Below are 23,319 nucleotides of genomic sequence, written 5' to 3'. Positions count from 1 at the left end.
AACTGATTGAAGCACCAGAATTTGAGTTGGAAAAATACCAGCAATAGTTACTGAGGGTCAAATGTGTGCTGAACACATCTGTATACTTTAATTTGTTAACAATAATTTATACACAAGAAGAGTGTTCTATCCAAACAAATAGTTTCTTGTGTGTATTTTATAAGCTGTCAGCTAGTGTTGGATGAATGGTGAAATATTTAGTTCTTTCATTGTAAATCTGACTCCAGAGGATTCAGTGCCTCACCAGCCATCGACCTCACCTCACGTCACTGCTGACGAGACACAGGTGGAAACAATGAAGGCAGATGGGGACCAAAGTAAAACTAGAAAACAACAACAACGCAACAGGAAAACCTACAAAATAAAACAGGAAACTGAACTCAAAACATGACAGAAACAAAAGACAACTAGAACACAAAAGTGAAGAAACTAAATCCGTGACACTGTCAGGGATTTAATTTTTACTTTTTTGACAGTTTTTTTAAAAGGAAAAGCTTTGATGATGCCACACTTAGCCAAGATGGTAACAATCCCAAAAGGGGAAAAAGTGGCTTCAAATCGTTCTGATTCTTTCTGTCTTTAGTGTCATTATTGATCACTATTGAACATTTTATTCTTGATTCGAGGACCAAATGATCAATTATGAATCTAAACAATGCACACCCTCCGAAATTTTCTTTTATCCAAATTATCCTTCAAAAGTTACTTGGTTGAAGTGACTTCAGGTACTTTCATTTTCAAGCACGCTTCAATTGAAAGTCTGACGTTTTGTATTAAGTGTTAAAGACCCAACCCGATGAAAATGGTGTTTTTTGGTGTTTTGGACACATATAAAGAAAAATAATCACAAAATTGCATTTCTGAGTAATTTTTTATTTAAATCGTTGTGAATCAGGGGCAGACTAAAACATATTGTTTGAAAAGGAGCTCATTCGTTATGAAGAAAATACGCTGCTCTGCTCCATTCTGATGCATCCACTTAAATACATCCATGTACGTCTTTGTTTACCTCGTCTGAGCTCGAATCCCTGAGCTCCCTGTTTTTTTTTTTTTTGTATGTTGAATGTAATGTTGGGTTGTAAGCTAGGAGGAGAGGGCGTATTGTCAAATGAACATCTGCCGCTCTGCAGAAACTATGTCCTAAAAAATGACACAGGTTTTTGTTTTTTGGCTAAAAAAAGGCATAAAATCAGAATTTAAAGACAAATGTGGATGATTCAAAAGTAGATCAAAAGATGATCAAAGTGGGACTTCAAAAACATTTTTCTGACCCTTCATTTGCAAATAAAGTTAAAATCTCCGTTCGATATAGCCTACAGGACATTATAAATCATACTTAATTCGATGGTCTTTATTATGACAGTATTTTTTAATTTAACAATGAAGTAAAGGTGGATGATAACATTGTAACTTATTAGCTTTGGGTTCAACATCTTAGAAAAAACCCAAAACATTTGCATCTAAGTTTCCTTTTTATTCAACTTTACACATTAAGGGATGTGAAATAAAGAGGTTGGCGTGTGTTCTAGACTGTAGGCCAGTCCTCTTGCTTTGTTTCAGTTTCCTTTTTGTTGCTGACATTTGAAGAAGAAAAAATGTCCCTCTGTGCTTTTATTCTTTTTGTTTTGACAGTGATGAGATGCAGGAAAGTGGACGGAGAGGTGCAACATTGTAGGAACGAACTGCGTGTTCAGCACAAATACAAGGCATTTGCATTAGTGGATTCATCTTCATCATTACCCAACCCTGCCCGCTGTCACGTCACCCACTCACAAACCCAACACCCCCCCCCCCCATATTCCCTTCATCCCTTCTTTTCACATCCATCATGTCTTGCCCATCTGTGTCTATCCCTCCTTCCCGTCTCTTGCATCACATATGTCACTCATTTCCTTCTCTTCCTCTTCTCCTCGGTATGTGCAGTTTCATTTCTGCTTGAGATCTCCCCCTGCCTCTCAAACCTTCCCCTTTTGCTGGTGTATCTGGGTTGCCGATTGAACTAGTTTATCAAAAGCTTTCTGGCTGATGGCATCATTACTCCTGTTTAATTGATGCTGTGTTACAGAGACAAGCTGCTTCCTCAACTCAGTGGAACAGCTGAAAAAAAAAGAAGAAATCTGCGAAAGTAGAACGAGAATCGAGAGGTGAGGTGAACTGTTTTAAGTTTGAAGGAACTTTCTTTGTCTATCAATGCAAATGTGCCAAAACTTTTCTCTTTCGCTGATTGAAAGTTTAAAGGAAAGCAAGTGCTGTAAAATACTGCAGGGAGGACAATTACATTACCAGGCTCCTAAGAGCAAATGGGAACTTAAGGCAGACTCGTTGGCTCTGGCGAGTGCCTGTCAGCAAAACAGAAATGGGAACTTTAACACAATAAAAGTCTACGTCAAATCATGAAAACAAACGATGTGATAGGTGCAATAACGTACATTTGAGCTGTTTTCTTCAGGTTTTGGGTGGTTTTAGCATGTTCTGTGACTTTTTATTTATGATAACTTAGGACAATATAAAGAAAAGTAAACTTAAAATTGCATTTCTGAGTAATAATGTATTCAAATTGTGCTCATCAGGAGCAGACAAAAAAAGCTGTTTGAGAAAGACTGTATTTGTGACATCGAAAATACATTGGGCGGGCCACAAGGTCCCTGCTCTGTTCCACTGTGATGCATCCACTTGCAGATAAATAGATCCATGTACGTCTTTGTTTTCCTCATCCGAACTGGCATCTGGATCAATACTGTACGCCTGGATAGCTCCAATATTGCAGGCCCCATTTTGTGGCACGGCTAATGTTAGGTTGGAGCTGTAAGTTTACAGGCAGCGTGTAAACAGATAATGGGATGGCAGACGTACTTAACGCCAACAACTCAGAGGTCAATTTCACATGAACTAACAAAAATAAACTCCCTGGTGTTTTGTTTTCTTAGGAATTACTGCTGCTGTTCAAGTTTTTTTTTAAGTGGCTCAAAAGAGCATAATTGATATACATCAAAAGATATTTGGAATAACTGTTGTGGACATAACTTGAAAAAAAAAGTAAAAATCAACAAAAAGCAGTTTTTTTCTTCATACTATTAAAAAAAGTACTTGACAAAAATCAAAGTGTTCTGGCAACACAAGACCTCTGTGCTTGTCTTTCATGCCCTACATGTGTTTGCACGCTTTTGTACAGCAGTGTGACGGCCAGCATAAGGGGGGGGGGGTTAGGGTGCAGAGGCACAGAGTAGATAAATTGCACTCTGGGATTATTTTTCTTGCAACACTTTAGGTCACATGTGTGAATCCATTTTTGTGACTGAAGAGCAAACCAAGACTTGCAAGTGTGTGCAATAAATGCATAGGTGTTTTTACCTGTATTTTTTTTTTTGCAGAGCTGCAATGATCAGTATTGCTTCTTTTAAACTGTAGGTGGTGTTTGGAATGACTTGCTGTCGGATGGATGTTTTTATTCTTGATGCTGTGGTCACACTGGGCATATGGTGTTTAGTCCATGGGGTTACACTGGACTGTTGCTACACGATAGTGAATGTATCTACAGTTGGAAGAGGCTTTGTGCAAAATGTCGAAGAGGTGCAAATAATCATAAATCTTTCTCCAGGCTTTTTCTTTCACAGCTCTGCTCTGATATATTAAAGACCATTCAATTCTCCTCCATGATCAATTTTAAAACGGTTAGTACTTCCATGAATTAATAGAAACGCCATCTACACGTCATTGCCAAATCCGAGTCCCTGAATGGTCAAAGTTTAACCAGATTTAACTTTTCATGTGTGTTCAATGGACACACGTTTGTACCAAGAGCCTGAAAATGGTCTTAAAGACGTATGTAGCGACATGTGAATCCGGGTTTTGGCCGAAACCTGCACATACTCCCATTTAGTTAGAGATTTCATTAGAAGAGGCCGTTTGAACACGCGTGACCAGGGGTGGTGTGACTGTATAGCTTTAGAGGTGTGTGAAAGGTGTCATCTTTATGCACTAGAGCCAAATAGTTTGAACCTCTGCCCTGTTGGTCAATTTCAATGCCAATCAATACCAGAATATCCCATGTTGGGACATTCAGAGACAGTCAACTGTGACTGTATATGCAACAGTTAGGCCTGTAGCCCCATTGGCATTTGCCAATTGACTTCTATCCTCATTGATGATGGTTAGAAAGCAGCAGCCACGGACGCTTGGACAAAGATATTATGTCTGTTAGTGCAGCAATAGCCTGAAGTGGAGGAGAACCAAGCGCTGGTGTGTGTCGCCACACGCTTGTCCGTGTTTGCACAAACAGGAAATGATGTGTAATCCCGTCTTACTGAGCAGATGTAGAGGACTCTCTCTTTCTCTCTCTCGCATGTCCGTGACGCTCATCGGTTAGGCTCTCAAACGATCAGCGCTCATTTGCTCACTGTGCACCTCATCATTTGGTTTTGTTTTACAGCTCCCCCGTGGATCTAAATCAGCAGGACTTACAACTGCTTCAGTGGCTCGGCACAATGAGTGGGAGGCAGCTCATGAATAATCAGCAGCTTTGAGCGGTTAAAGATGAAATAGAACGGCTACATTAGCGGGACACAATGAAATCAAGCACAATATTTGAGCACCATCTTTGTGAGTACTTCAGAGGATTGTGGGATGGGACTCGGCCTCCATTAGCCTTATTTACCAAAAGCAATTTCAGAACACTCACAACCTTTCATCCAGCTGTTATACACCTGACAATCTTTGATTGTTATTGGTAATTTACGGGTTAGATGTGTATTTATTTTAGTTTTTTATTTCTTTAAAGGAGTAAGTGGCTAGATAACTCAGTCGGTTACAACGCCAAGAGAAAGAAATAGTTAACGGAAAAAACAGGATGAGTTAGTGTTAAGAAAAATAGCAGCAATAGAAGATAATAAGTTAAAAAAAAGATGTTCTGTAACTTAAAGATACATTGAGATATGATAATTTAACATTGGAAACGATCTGAAAGGTTTTTTTTAGGGTAAGAAAGGCTACAGTAAAATAATATACATTAAATATTGTTAGGAAAAGATAAGTTATGCTATATTAAGATGAGAAATGTTGTGATGCGATTATTGTTCACCTTTTGGCGTATCCCTTAAGGTGTTATCACAATGAATCCGCTTTCACTGATTCATGCATTTGGTTTGGCAGAGATTTTTACTCCGGATGCCCTTCCCAACACAACCCTGTATTGTGCCCGGGCTGGGGACCGGCACAGGGGCACCCAGATTTGGGCCCCCTTGTGGGTACATGGTTAGGCACCAGCGCAAAGAGTACTGGATGAAGCTCATCGGAATCAAATCCTGGTTTCTAATGTGCCAGTCCTGTACGCGACCACCTGAGTCGTCCAGCCGCTGATTAGATAAATTAACTTAAGATAATGTATAATAATTGAATGCTTAGATCAAATAAAGATAAAGCCTTGTAAAGATAATATAAAATAGGAAATTTCAATTACAAAAATAAGTTATCTTTTTGTACTTGATCGTATTTATGGACGACTTATTATTTCGTTCCCACAAATTATTGGCAACGAAATCTTATTTCGTGGGAACATTTTTTTTTTAAATCGCGTCAGATCCCGGGCTCCGTAAATTTTGGTGACTTGTGCATACTTACTGACACTTTGTGCACATCTGTCAGTCAACCATTTAGCTGAAATGAGCTGTAGTATAGTTTTGGTGTGTTTCAAGCTGTGTCCTCTAAGTTCAAACTGTCCGTGTGTTGTTTTGTGAGCATTTGTGACGCTCCCCCGAGGTGCAAATTAGCGGCAGGGCTTCCCATTGAGACATAATTCTGGAGTTCCTCTCCTAACCATCACCTCCTCAGGACTCCTCTTGCTCCGTCTTTCACCTATTTGCTCATCATCTCCTGTCGATGGAAACTCTCCCCTGCAGGAGTAAAGGAAGGAAAAACACCATTTATCGGCTGGAGAAATCAATTGTAGTCATATTGGCATGCTTTAATGACACGTACCCAGAGTGTAGATGAAGACACTACAGAGGTTTTTTTTTTAGCATGCCCTAAACTGATCACAATTCTCTACCCTACATATTTCGTTTGGTCAAAGGAAATCGAAAGTCTTAAGCAAGTCAAAGATCTGTCCTAAAACCTCCTACCTGTGCTTCACAGATGAAAAACATCCCCCGCAAGGGTAATTGAGATGTATCGATCAGATTTTCAATCCCCCCTCTGCAGAACGTTTCAGTTCAGATGAGGAGTGACTCTCCACTGACACCCTGAAAGGGAAACTACAGTAAGCTTCTCTGTCCCTGAGACCGAGCCCAGCCGCAATAACATCACTGCACAGGATTGGAATCCTTTCGGTTGCATATCAAAGATGGAGGTCATAGATGGAACAGAGATCTCCAGGAAAATTTGCTTCCAGCCATCCTGAAACATTAGCATGTTAACATCCCTGTCACCCTTGTCTGAACATGCTAAGACCCTCTCCGATCACCTTTTTTGATCTATTTCAAAAGCGTTATTGTTTTCTAGGACATAGTTTCTGCAGAGCAACAGGAGTTCATTAGAAATTACCGTTTTGAGTTGTGACCGTTGCCCCGCCCCCCTTCCCTGTTGCTGACAGCTGTCTGTTTACTAATTCTCCCGCTGGCTTATGTCCTATCACCCCCCCCTAACCTAACATTAGCAGTGAAACAAAAATGGCGAGCTACACTGAACCAGCTGTACAGTTTTGAGTCAGATGTCAGCTCAGATGAGGAAAACAGACGTTCATGGATCTATTTGTCTACAAGTGAATGTATCAGAATGGAGCTGAGCAGGGAGCCCAGTGTATTTTTTTGTCACCAATACTATCTTTTTAAAAGGTCATTTCTTTTTCATTTGCTCCTGATTCACAACGATTTGGATAAAGAAATATTCTGAAATGCAATTTTAACATTAATTATTTGTCGACAAAAATGCCACAAGTACCTGTTAAAAAATATCGTTTTCATTGTGAGCTCAAAGTCCCTAAACATGCAAACCTGTAAACACACAGAACTTAATCTCACTTGTAGGAAACTGTCAAGAGAAACTATTGTGCTGAGCAGCTAAGAAATTCATGGCCAGTTCGTTCAGTTCAACCTTAAAGCATAAATAGAAGTCTTTTCTTCTGCTTTGGATTTGAGTCGGTTGCAATACGGCTTAAGATTTGAATCTGGACCTTTAAGAATCTTGAAAAAGGCTTCCTCTGGTCATCTGCGATGTGCAACTGTTGGTCATTTACTTCTTTGGGGTGGCACAGCTGTTCATCTCAGCTCTGCTTTTATGTGTTCAGTTTTGAACACTTGTTTTCAATATTTAGGATACAATGATCATGGTCAATGTTTGAACTAGAGAAGAAAAGCAGAAGTGATTAAAATGGTTTGAGAAAAAATATTAAAATGTACCTCAAACTGCTGTCCACTTTGGGAAATCTGCCTTTTGACTTCACACCCGCCTTGTTTTTGTGGTTTTGGAAGCTTATTTTCTTTTTTAAATGAAAATCCCGTTCAACCAAAAATCACAAGTTGTCTATGTGTTAAATTTAGCCATTACTCCCCAGAGCTCTGTATTTTAGAGCTGCAACAGACTGGCGACCTGTTCAGGTTGTGCCCAGCAGTAGCTGAGATAGGCTCCAGCAACCTCGTGACCTCAAAAGGGATTCAGTGGGTTCAGAAAATGGATGGATGTTGATCATCACCCATCTCCTGTTCTCTCTTCAGGGATGTAGAGATTTTCTTTTAGTAGAAGAGATGCCGCCAGGCATGGATGCTCTTGGTTGATACCCCCACCCCTAACGCACACGATTAAAGGCATAAATTTAAAAAAAATAATAATAAAATAAAATAAAAACAAACAGTTCTCAGGGTCTTCTCCATCACCTGTTCCTTCCCTTTTACTACTTTTTGCCTTGTCGTTCTGCACAAGAGAGACGAGTGAAGAGGGGAGGGAAGAGAGATACGGAGGGAGGGAGGGAAGGAGGGAGAGAGGGATGTGCGCCTGCTCCACCGTCTCTTCACGGGGCGGAGAGGTTTCATTCAGTCGCTGAATGAAGGAAAGAGCGGACGGAAACATGAAACGATAGAGGGAGGATCCTTTCAATCTATTAAAACGGGTCCCTAAGGAGATTGGGTTTTATTTCCCCCCCACCTGACCCGAAGGAACGGACACGGTAAGAATCCGGAAAGCCCATCAAACGCGCGGATAAAAACATTTCCTCCTGGATGTTTGCTCCGTTCAGGAGAGACTCTGTGTGTAGATGAGCAAATACAAAATACAAAAAAAAAAGTGTGCGGGCATGTATGCACGCGTAATCTGCCGCGGCATGTCATCTGAGCGTGCACAAACTATAGCAGGAACCGGCTGCGTAAACACCAAACTGCAGCGCGGGCGCGCATTGACTCGCGGCGCACGCCACGCGTGTCTCCCCCAGGTGTGAGGCGTCTCTGTCCTGGAGGCGCCTTCAGCCAGTCTGCCCGCTCCGATTGGGCAGCGCGCGTCGTGGCGTTGACCCCACTCTGCTGTGGAAGAAAGTGTGTCAGCAGATAGGAGCCCTGATGGAAACATGTCAGTGTGGACAAAAAGCTAAGGAGCTGCTGGCTCAGCTGGAGCCAGGTGGACGGAATTAGGGACTTAGGTCTTAGGTGTCCTGAGGAATGAGGAACACAAGCAACAGAGATCAAATGTGAATATGTGTCACTTTGTCACTTTCTATGAAAACGGATGGAAACCAGATCTGGATTTGACCAGCATCACTATGCTGTGCAGGTAGAATGTGGTGTCAGATCCTTTGGAACCCTTAAATGATGTGAAAACCATATTGGTTTATCTATCCGTATTTGATCTATTTGATATGCTTATTCACCTTTTGGCTTGTCAGGAATTGCCTCAGCGTTCAAACAGGTGGTTTGGCAGAGATTTTTACGCCAGAAATCTTTCCTGACACAAGCCTGTATTTTATCCAGGCTGGGGACCAGCACAGGGAGACATGGGGCCCCTTTCTGGCTACATAGTTAGTGTAAAGGGTCTTGGCCTGCAAGGATCCACAATGAAGGGAGCTCATTGTTGCGCAGCCTGGGAATCGAACCCTTGTTTTCTGCTTGCAAGTCCTGCACTTAACCATCTCTGTCTTATACGTTTTATGTAGAATGCTCTTCCTGACACTACCCTCTGCATTTACCGGGCTTGGGACAGCCACAAACGTGACACTCGTTTGTGCTTTGTTGAGGATGCTTTTATGTAGTTTTTTCCTTTTTCATGTCCATCTGTCTCTCCCTCCCTACATACATGGATTGTTGTCTTTTATTTTTGGGGTTTGATTGTTTGTTCTCCTTGTTTTTTTGTTTTTGTTTTTTTAATTCTTTAGGTAATTGTGGATTTTTGTAGGTCATCACATTGGGGTCAGTCTTAGCATTTAGCGGGGCATTCTCCCCCACTTTGCCTATATCTGGCCTTGATGGAAATTCTGTTACAGTCCTTCAGTTAGGGTGACGGATGAGTGACCTCACTGTCAATGTTGGACCTAAATGGGTTTCGAGGATGATCACCACAATGATGAAGACCATGTGGTACTATTTTTTTTTTTTATCTCCTTCTCACCGGATACTAACCAAGCTAGTGGCAGCATGATGATGATGGGAACTTTTTCCAACTATTATGAATTATTAACTTAAAGATATGTCACACTCTCAATTATTCAAGGACCCAAGCTGTCTGAGAAAATCAGGGGCTTCAGATTAATCTGCACATCATTTTTCTCTTTGGTTGTTGGAAAGGTTTGATGGTGTGGATGCAGAGCTATAACGTGGAAGCAGGACGATAAGTAGCTGCTATAAGCAGGCTGGGGAAAAGGGAAGACCAAGGAGGAGATTTATGGCCGTGGTTAAAGAGGATGCGCAGTTAGCGGGCGTGAGAGCAGAAGACACAGATAATAGGGTCAGATTGAAACTGGTGATTTGCCATGGCGACAAAGAAGAGGTCATCTAGTGATTTATTACCTGGGAATTTTTGTCAAAAAAATAAGTTTTTTTTAAAAAACACCTCTGGTATAGTAACCTCAAGCATGAAAATATGTGTATATTAGCTAAATGGGTTTAGGCTAAGGCTGCACAAAATGAGAAAAACTTGTGATGTGCATTATGCTATTGGAATATTAGTGATCAGTATTGTGATGATGATATGCGTTGCCATACGTGAACAAAAAGATAAACAAAGAACATCTAACACATCATTTCTATTAACAGTTTTATTTCTATAAAAGTAAACATATGCAAATTACTTTCCAAATAACCTTATCTAAATCAAAGGGCTCCATCTGATTGGTCATAGGGTTACATTTAATATGTAAAATATTTCAATTTAACGCAATTCTTTGTGGATACACGTATTGCACAGACTGATATTGCGCTGAGGATAAATGTATTTATTGAGCAGGCCTAGTTTAGACATGTGAAGACTGACACGGGTTTGCTCTGCTTTCTTCAGGGGTTGTGTTGTGTTGTGTTGTGTTGTGTTGTGTGTGCACGTTGCTGTGTCCTTACCTGCTAAGCCTGTGTTTACTCCCGCCGGTGCCAGAAATAGCAAAGGCTTTCACTCTTTTCATGTTTACATCCTATTTATTGTTGAATTAGTGCTGCTACATGTGCGGATTCAGTCTGGGTTGCTGGGTTAAGCAAAACGTCTGCAGGAGGAGACAAAACTCTGGTCTGTATACTGACTTTTGTGGCACACCGGGTGGAATTGGGTTGTTGGACAACGGATGTTGTCATTATGGAGGCTGTGTCTTTTGAAGGTATCAATACTGAAAAGATTAGACAACAGCAACACACCTCTTTTATTAGAGATTTTTCTTCCGGCAGAAATCGGACTTTAACAACACATTTACTCTGTATTGCAGAAGGTGCCCTCCTCCTAACCTCTATTCTTTCCGCGATAATCTGGTTATGTGTAACTCTGGCACTAGGCACTGGTAACTGGTGTTGTCGCTGGTTACAGAGGATGTGCCTGGAAAGTCCCTGTGGTCATAATCCTCTTTTCTCCTCAACGTGAGTGTGTCTGTGTCTTTAAATGCTGAAACACATGCGTAGTTGGAGTGTTGAGATAGGCGCTCAGTGTTTTGTATTGTGCGACAGCAGGAGCTTACGATGTATGGAATTAAAAAGAGTACAGGAACGATGCAAAAAAGGAGCCTGAAAAGGAGTCCAGTCTTTGAAATTTAGGGTTTAACTGGAGATTATACATCTGTGGGTCTATCTTTGTGTGTTCTGGTGTTACAAACCCCCTTCTATTCAAAGGGAACTAAAAAGAACCACAACATTTTGTATCCAACACCATAAGTGTAAACACTTTCTCTCACAGTTGCAATTTCTTTTCTGTTCACACTGATGAATTGACATCCGTTACTGTTTGGCTTGTGCACCGGGTTGGTCTTTTTATCGTGCGTTAAATTAGATGTCAGTAAAGCGTCCCATACTTCAAGCACCCTTCACTTAACTGCAGCCTTTTGGTGCATGACAGATGTTGACGCTAAGCAAAATAGGCTTTTACAGTGAAGGACTTAGTGCTGAGATAGGCAAGGCACATGTAATGCAAAGTGGTTTCTTTACATCTTAGCTCAACACCTTTTTTCTTTAATGTTCGTAGCAATCTTCTGGTGTGGGAATCCCTGCTTCTTCATAGAGTGATTGGAGATGCCTTTAGGGACATATTTACTCTGATTTTTGTTCATTTCACAAATATAACGTTGAGCATTAGTTCACTTTAATAAGCAACTCAATTATCATTTTGTATAGATTCAGACAGCAGCCACAAACTAAACGTAAAGTCCTTTTTTTGTCTTCTCCTTTCTACCATTAACTGTTAAAGCTGTAGTGTGTTGATCGAACATTGTGTCAGCTATAGGTTTAGTGCAAATTGTAGATTTGGTAATTACCTCATCAGTCACTTTCAGGGGACTAATAACAGTAGTTATTTAGCAAAAGTCTTGGCGTGTTAGTTAGCATGCTATTCAGCATTTGACAACCGAAGCAGAGCCGTGAAAGCGACCCAATAACGACTCTGGTGGAGTACATACTACTTTTAGTTATTCATTTTAGGGAAATTCATTTAAAGCTCAGTTTTTAATTAGGTCTGTAACATTCGATAGGTAGGAACGCCATATTTTTATTTGAAAAGATATTCTATAGAAAAGCATTTTTAAAAAATATTTTTTGTTCTATTTACACAATTTGAGCAGTGTTTTTTATTTTTCAATCATAATTACTCTTTTAGTTTTAAGAGCCAATTAGGAACTTATTGTTATGTACTTAAAGCCTACATCACCTGTTTTTCTCAAACATTTCCTTAGAGGCATCATTAAACCTCCAGCTCCCGTTTAGAGTTATTTCACTGACTCTGCAGCCTTTAAATTCAGTTTATCATGTGCTTTTAAGACAGCTGTGTTCAAAATAAAATAAAAAAGCTAAGCACTAGAGTGCTGTGTGAATGAGCTCGATTTAAGGAGGCGTTTCAATCCAAAAGTAACAGTGAGTTTCCTCAGGAGATTTCAAGCGCGGTCTCCTGCCTCTGAGTTGATTAATCAAACCTCAAAAACAATAAAACACGGGGACAGTGATGTGTGGAGGTTTTCATCCTCTCTGTTCACCAACAGAGTCACTGACTTTTCTTGTTTTTTTTTCCTTTTTTTGCACAGGATTTGACAAAACAGGCTCGTAAAGGTCTCTCCCTGATTGGTCATATAAGCCGCATCGTTAAACAGCAGCTGTTGCAGGATCCTGAAAGTAAAGGGCAAAGACACATTACAGTAAATAAAGATGTTTCATTGATCCCGCTGTGAAATTTGAAATTATAGTATGGATTCATTAATAAATTTGCTCAACACGTTGGGGGTTCAGCATAGAAGAGATAAAAAATGAAAGAATTGCACCACTCATAAGAATCACAGCTGAAAACCTTAAATGGGGGGGGGGGGGGGGGGGTGTCCAGAGTTACTTTCTTTGGACGAAAACCCCATGAAACTTCCTTTTGAGCTCAAAAAAACCATACAAAGAGTAGCAGTGCCAGCCTGCTTTCACCTTGATATTCCTTATTGGGCCCAGATAGTTTGGCTGAGTCCTTGTCATTTATCATCCCATGTAGTTTCCAATCGCTCCCTGAGCATTACTTTATGGATTAACTTGACACTTTTATTGCCAAAGAGTGTGATTTTCCAACTGGGTGGGAATTTTAGATGCTCTAGCATTGATTTTATTCAGACAGAATTGGCTCTCAAACTTGTGTACCACACGTCTTAAAAAAGTTGGGAAGTTTATGAACGGTAGGTTTAGTATGTTGACTGTACTAATTATTAGTCAAAACAAAAATACTGTATCATGATGAATTAAGGTCATTTATCTTTTCTTTGTCAATATGCCACTCCCACAAACCATCGTTTACGGACCATAAAGTACACAATCCTTTCATTTTCTCAAAAAACGACAGTATGCCTTATAATCCAGTGCATTTTACGTGTGAATTCTGGTTGAGTTTACTGACCTGGAAAACATTTCCAGTGGTACACGGTGCTCACAAATCTGTCCAAATGTTTTAGCACGATTTCGATACGAAGCCGCATCGCTTGATGGATTGTTGGTGCATTATGGGCCAGGAGCCTGGCGAAGTGATACGTACTGCGCATCAACATTGAGAACTGAAAAAGTAATAGTATTGTTTTGTATCATATGTGTTACAGCTGAACAATGTTGAGAGTTATTGGCAAAAAGTTGACTTATCTGTGGTGTTGCTTGAGGCATACAATAATTAACAACACAGTTTGTTAAAAAAAAACTCCCCATCAACCCTGCTGACCAATCGCCTGCCTCTTGGCCCCTCTAGGCATTCTGGTTGTTGCAGTTATATCACATTTTCTGGCATGTTTTGCTTAATGCACGTTACTATCCGGTCTGGCTGATTGTCCAAAAAATATGGTATTAATGTAAACTACATTAAATTGCTCTAAAGGACATCCATGGTTGTTGTCATGTCAGTGCTTATCTTTGAAGTTGATGTTAGTTGATTTATTTGACAAATATATCTGGTGGATTAGGGTTGATAAGTCTTGCAAAACGGCAAAGGTTATCAGCTGGTGAGAACATTTCCAGTTGAAGAGATTTCTGTTTACTATGTATGCACCAAAAGCTTAGTGTTTCCTTGTAGCCAGTTTGCTCCTGCGTATACTGCAAAAAAACATGGAGAAGACCTCCATTTGTTGAAAATCTGGCAATTTTGTTAAAAAAAATACACAGAAAAATTCTGTTAGCTCCTTCATGTAGCTCCGGTTTGAGAACAAGTGAAGAAAGGCGTTAACTAAGCTTTACAATCAGTATTACATAGACAGTACATGTTGATGAAATATGACGCCCCATCATTCCCACAGATGAGGGGGAATATGGCCACATATTATAATAAAGGGAAGAAGAATTGATTTTCTTGAGAAAGAATTTTCTTGAGAAAGAAAAAGATGTGTCAGCAGATTAATCAGTTTAATAGGATCAGGTTCCTGATTTAAAAAAAAGCAGTTTTAGTGATCTTCAAAGTGAAAATGAGATGCTAATACTGTTTTGATTGCATCAGTTTTTTCTTTAAAATCCTGGTAAAATTAAAAAATATGGAGAAAAAGTTAGGTAAGTAAATAAAAAGAATTCCGCCTTAGAAATAGTCATGACACAATCAGTCGTGTTAATTGTCAGGTTTTCTGAATCAGAGGGTCCTATTGATCTTTAAAGGTCAGCTACAGCATTGTGTGACTTCAGCTTTGCTCAGACGTGTGTCTCTGTCCTTGACTTAATTAGGTCTTTAATTAGGATCCCAGCTAATAAAGTAAAAACTTTTAGAAAATGGACATTCTTACACACGCGCATGCACAATGACAGACAAAATAAATGTTCATGTAGACACCATCTCACTTGAGGAAGTGAGATGGTGTCTTTTGTCATTCTGATGATGTTTAAGGATGAGCAGACATTGATATGCAAAGGCTGATGGAAGCCATTGACTTGATGAATAATCTCAACATGGGACATTTTCTCTGATCACATGTGTGAAAGCAGGATTTTTTACAGTTGCTGTACACTTCAGGTATGACTCGTGCTAGTAGAGAAAGTGCATAATAAATGAGTTTTACAAAAGGAAGAGACAAATAAAACCCACAATCTCTGCTTTGAGTTTAACCCAATTATAAGTGTCTATAAATTATTAGTGTGGTTAATGTACAAATTAAATACACAGATATTTTCTTGAATTTATTGACCAATAAAATATGAAGTTTCTAAAACAAACTTGAAAAAAAATTTTTTGGCTACATAACACAATTGAAAAAAAAAAATTAGTTTTATGTATTATTTTGACAAAAGCAAAATAGTCAAGCAGGAAATTTTAATGCTTATTTGTTTTAAAAGCACTAAGTAGTTTTTCTTTTTTTTCTCCCTGATAAAACGTTTAGCTTGTGTTAGTGAGCTATAGGGGTGTAACGATACACGTAGTTGAACAGAACCGTTTTGGTACTGCAGTTTTGGCTCGCTTCACCTCTGTACCACTTCGGTACGTTTTTTTTTTTTGTTCCTGCACATGCATTGTAACGACCCAGCTGCTTTTTCACTTGTAGGGAAGAAACGAGAGCCGAGCTGCTAATTAACTAGCTACGTTGACTGTCCTTGCCTCATACTCCATCCGCCCTCCAACAGTCTCAGAGAGAGAGTAGACAGAGAAATAAATTGGTCCATCTCCTTTCCGGCATTAAATCCCACTTATTAAGAATACACACGAACAGCGTAACGACATGAACGTCACTTCTCTTCATAGCTCTTTTCGTGATGGTGAAGAATTCAACACACAAGATTTCACACTTCCCATGAGTCTTAGTGGCTATAGGCGGGTCTAACCCCCAGGTCGCCACTGCATTAACTTTGTGCCGAGGTGGAAGTAATGTTAGCCGTGAGTTTCCTCCGAGAGGCTATTAGGTGACGGACAGTTAGCATGTCAACATATGGCTGATGTGGACTCGAGGCCAGAGATGAGGACCCCCCATCTCCTTACGCTCTCCTGTGTGAGAATACTTCAGCTTTGTTGTCAGCATACATGAAGGGAAAAGACAATTGGATAAGTTGAATGCTGTGTGTTGACATTGTTACACAAAGATAGCGTATACCACAGTAACACATCTAACCTATTGACGAACTTAAAATGGCATCACCCGACTGTAACAATCGGGTCTACAAATAAAAAAATGTGCAAGTTAAAAAAAAAATTTTCAGGCCAGTGTTAAGTATCCAAAGTTTGTGGTTCTCCTGGCGGCTAAAAGTTTTTCTTATTTTATTAAGCAGATCACCTACATAGGTGAATTTTATTTATTGTTATGTAAAACCAATAAATGCATTTTGTAAGTAAGTTTTTTCTGCCTGAGTTTTCTGTAACGAAAAAATACAGAAAAAAGATACATAGTTGGATAAAAACTTTATTAATGTTCCAAGGGAGAAATTCAGATGTCCGGCAGCAAAATACACACAATAAATAACAATAAAATAATAGTTCATAAAATAGCAGTTCATATCAATCAGATTTGTTAAACAGCAGTACCGAACCGAAATGTACCAAACCAACCCCTATGAAATACTGAAATGAACCGAATTGATATTTTAGTGTATCGCTACGCACCTAGTGAGGTAACATACTGGATTTGGCAGTTAAAGCTAGTTTGATAAATTCATTCATTCATTCATCTTCTTCCGTTTATTCCCTTTCTGGGTCATGGATTCTATCCCGGCCACTTGTGGGCAAAGGCAGGGGCACCCCGGAAAGGTCACCAGTCTGTCACAGTTTGATAAATTTTCATTTAAACAGGATTAAGGAAGTTAAAATGAGAAACAGTGAATGTTTTGCTTTTATATTTTTACTTTCACAGTTTTTTGTTATGTTGTCTTTGAAAAGCTAACTTTTGGCTAACCTCAAAACGGCTCATGTTTTATTAAAATCTTGCTATCAAGGGCAAAAACTGTATCATTTCTACTAATTGGGCTCAGTTAAATAAGAATTAAGTGAACTGGAAGTAAAGAAAGCAGAGTTGTATACTTAAAAGGAAGAAAATACTAAATCCCACTGCTTTTGTTAGCTATTAGATAATGCTTCTCCTTTTCTAGCAGATTTCCTGAGGGTTTTCTGCCCTCTATGGGTTTGACTGCTGTTACTTCCTCCCATCTTACGTCTTCCCTGTCATTTTTCTTTTTCTCACCATCTCCACCCTGACTAAACAGCCTTCAACCTGTAATTTCCCCCTTGTCTCCTAACTTAATTTGAAACTCTCATAATTGTTTCCACATTTTCTTCACTTGTCTGTTGTCTTTCGTGTGTGAAGTTCATGTATGTTCTGTAGCTGTACAGGTAACCCCTTTTACTCAAAATACCAAAAGGTTCAGTGTTGGAGTTGTAATTTATAGCCATGGACTTCCATAAACATACACATCCCTGTAAAACCTCAAAAGATTTAATTCCTGGTGTCTGAACGTGGGGTGGATCCAACCAAAACAAGATTACACCCAAAAATTGCCCCCTTTGAATTCACCAAAATGTTTCAAGACCCACTCCAATCATCATCAAAGCATTCCCAGTGGTCTTTTAATTATAATGTTGCCATTCTTAGTCAAAATCCAAAAACTGTGTTATTTTTGTTGACATAGTTTCTGCAGAGCGGTAGGAGTTCATTAGAAATTTGCCTCTGACTTGTTGGCTGGGCTTTTGGCGTGGAGTAAGCTTGCCTCCCTTCCCGTCATCCATCCCTGAACAAACATTAGAAGAGCAAAAAAAATCAGGGAGCTTGTGGCTTGCCGTAGTAGCTGCAAGCTTTTTCCGACTGCATTTAAGTAGTTTAGTATTTTTTAATACAAAGGAACATACATTTTAAATAAGAAAAATCCACACAAGAATCAATAATTTTATTTTCATCATTATTTTGTGAAACCTTTTACCTATTGTATAATAGGAGAAATGTAAAAGCGTAAAGTATTGATTGTGGTTATCCAGAATGAAGTTTTTTTTTGAATATTATCAACAACCACCAAAGGAAAACAGATCTTTGAAAATATTTTCATACATTCTATTTTCGGGGATAATCCATTTTAAAAAAGCTGTTTTTTGTCGTTTATTTTTATTTGAACTTTGCGGTAATTCGTATTTTTTTGTTAATAACCCATGTCTGATGAGCTATGCCAGATTGGATTTAGTATTTTACCGTTATTGCTATGGCTTTAGTCATACTAAGATGAGAAAATGTTATCTCCAGTGTAAGCATGGGGCTTTTCTTATATCCACTGTAATCTGACCCACTGAAGTATTGATTAGACCAGCTTTGAAATTATTTACTTTCCCACAAAAGGAGTGATTTATTACTAAGAAGTAATAACCCTACAAAGTGAGAGTGACCTTCAGGTCTAACAACAGTATAAAATGATGATCTAAAGCCTTATAGAGAGGCATGATGAGGCGTTCAAAGAGGCTGTACAGAGTATTTCTGTGGAATGAGAATCTTCTATCTCCGTCTACTCTTGTTTATGTTTGTATTCTTGTTTCAATTTTCGTCTTTTCACATCTACAGCTGATTCCCCTTCATTCCACTGATCACATTGGATTGCACAGGACCTTCAGGTATCCAGCTGCACTCTGTCCTTTTCTATTTATCCTCTGCTCCCCCTCTGTCTATCTGCTTCAGGTTCCAGACTTCCACTATTTTCTACATACTCTGCCAAATGGAATTTTTAAAATTTCCACTATCACTCCAATTTGTCATAATTACTTCCTCCTTCCCTGTAACACAGGGATCTGCAACCTTCAACACTTAAAGAGCCATTCGGGTAGATTACTTTCTGACTACAACCCAGTAGAAGCCACAAGCACAAGGTTTTTCTTTGTGTCCACCATTTCATTGTCTCTCTTTTTTGTAGAATGAAGAAATATATATATATATATATATATATATATATATATATATATATATATATATATACACACACAGCGGGGAAAGTAAGTATTGAACACGTCAATATTTCTCTCAAAAAACATATTTCTAATCAAGCTATTGACACGAAATTTTCACCAGATGTCGGCATCAACCCAAGTAATGCACACATAGAAGTAATGCACACATAGAAAGAAATCCAAACATTTATGTCCATAAATGAAGTTATGTGTAATAAAGTGAAATGGCACAGGGAATAAGTATTGAACACATGAAGAAAAGGAGGGGTAAAAAGGTCTGGCAAGCCAAGAAAGCAGCTGGAGTTTGTCAGTATTCAGAAGGTTAACCTGCCCCCTATTAGTGCAAAGTAATATCAGCTGGTATAGTCCTGACTGATGCCTTTTAAAAAGGTTTCTCACCAGCAAGGTGTTAGACAAGAAGCATTGCATGATGGGTAAAAGCAAAGAGCTGTCCAAAGACCTACGCAACCTTATTGTTGCGAAACACACTGAAGGCATTGGTTACAGGTGCATTTCTAAACTTCTGAAAGTTCCAGTGAGTACCATTGGGGCCATCATCCGGAAGTGGAAAGAACACGGCATTACCATAAAAATCTCCTCGCAAGATTTCAGACAGAGGAGTCAGAAAAATCATCAGAAGGGTTCTCCAATAGCCCAGGACCACTCGTGGAGAGCTTCAGAAAGACCTGGAATCAGCAGGTTGTTTCAAAGAAAACTATAAGTAATGCACTCAACCGCCATGGCCTCCATGCACGCACACCACGCAAGACTCCATTTTTGAAGAAGAAGCATGTTGAAGCTCGTTTGGAGTTTGCGACACAACATTTGGATAAACCCATAACATTCTGGGAGAAGATACTCTGGTCAGATGAGACCAAAATTGAACTCTTCAGATGTCATAAGACACAACATGTTTGGAGGAAAAATGGCACCGCACATCACCCCCAAAACACCATACAACAGTCAAGTTTGGAGGGGGGAGCATCATGGCATGGGGCTGTTTTTCAGCATGTGGTACTGGTAGACTTCATATCATTGAAGGAATAATGACTGGAGAAAAGTATCGAGACATTCTTGATCAGAATCTGCTGTCATCTGCCAGGCTGCTGAAGATGAAAAGAGGGTAGATCTTTCAGCAAGACAACGATCCCAAGCACACAGCCAAGGTAACACTCAACTGGTTGAAGAAAAAGACAATAAAGCTGCTAGAATGGCCCAGTCAATCACCAGACTTAAATCCAATTGAAAATCTTTGGAAAGAACTGAAGATCCGGGTTCACAGAAGAGAACCCCGGAACCTTGAAGATTTGAAGGCAGTTTGTGTGGATGAATGGGCCAAAATCACACCTGAGCAATGTATTCGACTGGTTTGTCCTTACAGGAGGCGTCTTGAGGCTGTAATCACCAACAAAGGTTTTTGCACTAAGTATTAAATAAATTTCAGTAAGCGTGTTCAATACTTATTCCCTGTGCCATTTCACTTTATTACACATAACTTCATTTATGGACATAAATGTTTGGGTTTCTTTCTATGTGTGCATTACTTGGGTTGATGCCGACATCTGGTGAAAATTTCATGTCAATAGCTCGATTACAAATATGTTTTTTGAGAGAAATGTTGACGTGTTCAATACTTATTTTCCCCGCTGTATATTTGTTATTTTTTTCCCTCCGGACAAGACTTGTACCAAATCTAACTTCATACCAGCGTGCCTTCTGTGTGGATTCTGGTTGTACTTAATGACCTCCAAATTGTTTTTCTGTGGTCCAGGCCAGGGCTCTCCATAATCTTTCAAAATGTTTTAGTACGACTTTGATAAACTATGAAACCAGATTGCTCGATGGAATGTTGGAGCATTATGGGTGCTGTAGTCAGAAGCTTCGTGGAGTGACAGGTGCTGTGATTTAACTGGTTTTGAATGAGTTGAATACATTTTTCCGACTTTAGTTTCACTTGATGAGTCTTGTAGTTCAAAAAAATATTTTACAATAAAAATGTTTTTCTTTTTCTTTAACCAGCGGGGTCAAAGAGCCACATGTGGGTCTGGAGCCCTGCTCCAACACCTCATTGCATCTGGATTCTTTGTAGCCCTTCAATGCAACACTTTATTCTACCATCATTTTTAAGTGTAATCTCAAACCAATTTGTCATTTTTGTGCAACCTCATTTGAGTGTAATCCTTCACAGCAGCCTTAACTAAACTCGTTTTTACATAAGCTGATACAAACATGCTACACGCATGGATGCAAGCTGCACGCCCTGCGATTGCACGCCACCGCGTTGACGCACGCGTGGCAACTCCTCGGGCTTGTCGTACCCAGAGGATTTTCTGATTGCATTTCTGCATGCATGTTCGCATCTCCGGGTTGAGAGGGTTGCATCACCGCGTCATGACAGCTGACGTCCTCAGTGAATTGAACGGGAGTGAAAGGTCAAAGAGAGATTTGACAACATTAAAAAGGGGTGAAATAAAAAGATGCACTGTGGGTTAAAGGAGGATTAGTGCTGGAACATCCGCTCTTTTTGTTGGGTACTTGTGGTTGTTTCACACCTGGTTGCTTTAATGACCACAAAGGGGATAGAAATACCTGCAAATAAATAAAAGCCAGCGTCTGTCTTTTCATTGAGAATGTACAATTCAAGGATTTTCACTACTTTGCTGTTTTGCACGTCTTAGCCTGCAGGACTGCTGCGCTTAACTTCATTAGTTCGACTGAAGCTTTATCGCTCTGCTTTGAACACAAACAAATCAAACACGGCTGTATCCTCCATCTGCTCTGGTATCAAACCGTCCAGCTTCTTGGCAGAGCGCACACTCTTGCAGCGAGCCGCACCTCTCGTTGGCGCAAATTCAAAGGGGAAGTCAATTTAAATCCCTGCACGGATGCTGGTGTTTGGTGAAAGGAGGAAAATAAAAACACCTGATTTTCTGCAAAAATTGAGTGAACAGCTAACTGTTTATGAGCCTCCTAAGTAGGAGAAAGTAGCTTATTCCTCTTTTTTTTTTTTTCCCTTTCCTATACGTCAAAGAAGAGACTGTTGGTGGCTCATCTAAAGGCAGCTTTCAGGACTCTTTTTGTGTTGGACTCAAGATGTCATTGTCTCCAAAAAACAAAGCAGGCAGCTCTGGTATATATATATATATATATATATATATATATATATATATACAATCTTTCATGTACCACCATGAGATTTTTCTGAAAAAACAGGCAATCTCTTCCAAATGTCTTCATGTTATTGACTTCCCGATCCCAGTGCGTGCACCTACAGCTGGAAGAGGCTTGGTGCCAGAGTGTTAAAGCAGTGCAAACCTCTGAAATCTGGCTTCAGGCTTTTCCTTTCGCAGCTCCATTCCGAAATATAAGAAGAGTTGGTGTTGTTCTGGTTGGACCGCAATTCCGCAACTTAATCATGCCATTACTCCAGTTTCAAAAGGACGCCGCTCATTCACCGCTACCAAAGCTGAGTCCCTGATTGGTCAAAGTTCAACTGGTTTAACTTTCCGCATGCATTCTTTGGCGTGTGTTTGTGTTTTGTACCTAGCGCCCAAAAACGGACCTTAAAAATTTGTGTGAACATGAAAGTTTTAAACAAAGAAACCCGAAACATAGATAAATGTGTGTTTACATAGACTTTTCATTGGAAATGACCGATACAATGCGCGCGTGAACTTGGCATAAAAATGATCAGCTGCCCCAACAATGTTTCTCTCTACTCTTTAATGTTCCAAACTTAGGAGCCATCTGGTGGGAATAAATTGCAATTCAAATAAGTTATATTTTTCACGTTTCACTTCAGTTTTCAAGCGGGATTTATTAACTTCTTTAGCCCTTTCACACAGAGTAATTAGTACTGTACCAATAAATCCAGAACTCTATATAAATTTGCAACACCGTGAACAAAAAAAGATAACACTGAAGAACAATTTTTGTACATAATTGGAAAAAAGTGTAGGTTAACAGTGGCAACAGTTTTTTTTATATATAAAGAACAATGCCCGTAAACAAGTTCCACAATACCGTAGTAACATGCAGCTGTACAGGGGGTTGACCTGAATGAGCGCTGCAGGTTTTTCTGGCGGTCTAGGCCCGTGAAGGGTCGTAGAGAGGAGTGCCAGCATCTTAAAGAGAGCACAGGTTTGTGGTCACCTCAAGGGGCATCATAAAAATGGAATGTACTATTGTCGTGCACGTGGTAAATGTATTTCTATGGATAATGTAAGTCACAGGCACCTATGATGTAAGGGTGAAACTATCGCACGGTGACCAAGTCATTTGTAAGGTGCGCCCACTGACAGTTCTGGATTGCTGCACCCACGGGGTGTGAAGGTG

General features: G+C 39.7%; 1 protein-coding gene across 3 annotated transcripts in view; it reads left to right on the top strand.

Moving 5' to 3' along the window:
- The first annotated feature begins 1,877 nt into the window (after positions 1 to 1,877).
- The window catches only part of LOC101171284 (sodium/calcium exchanger 1), a 137,843-nt gene continuing 116,401 nt past the window's right edge, over positions 1,878 to 23,319 (top strand). For 2 of the 3 annotated variants that reach the window (XM_023965839.1, XM_023965841.1), the window contains exon 1: positions 7,979 to 8,155. The gene's annotated coding sequence lies outside the window, so the exon portion shown is untranslated. Of the gene's footprint in view, positions 2,145 to 7,978; positions 8,156 to 23,319 lie in introns of those variants that run through there. The other variant, XM_023965840.1, reaches the window with a different exon arrangement.

The sequence above is a fragment of the Oryzias latipes genome, chromosome 18 (genome assembly GCF_002234675.1).
Source record: "Oryzias latipes chromosome 18, ASM223467v1".
Classification (NCBI taxonomy): Eukaryota; Metazoa; Chordata; class Actinopteri; order Beloniformes; family Adrianichthyidae; genus Oryzias; species Oryzias latipes.
This window is presented reverse-complemented; position numbering and strand designations above follow the sequence as displayed.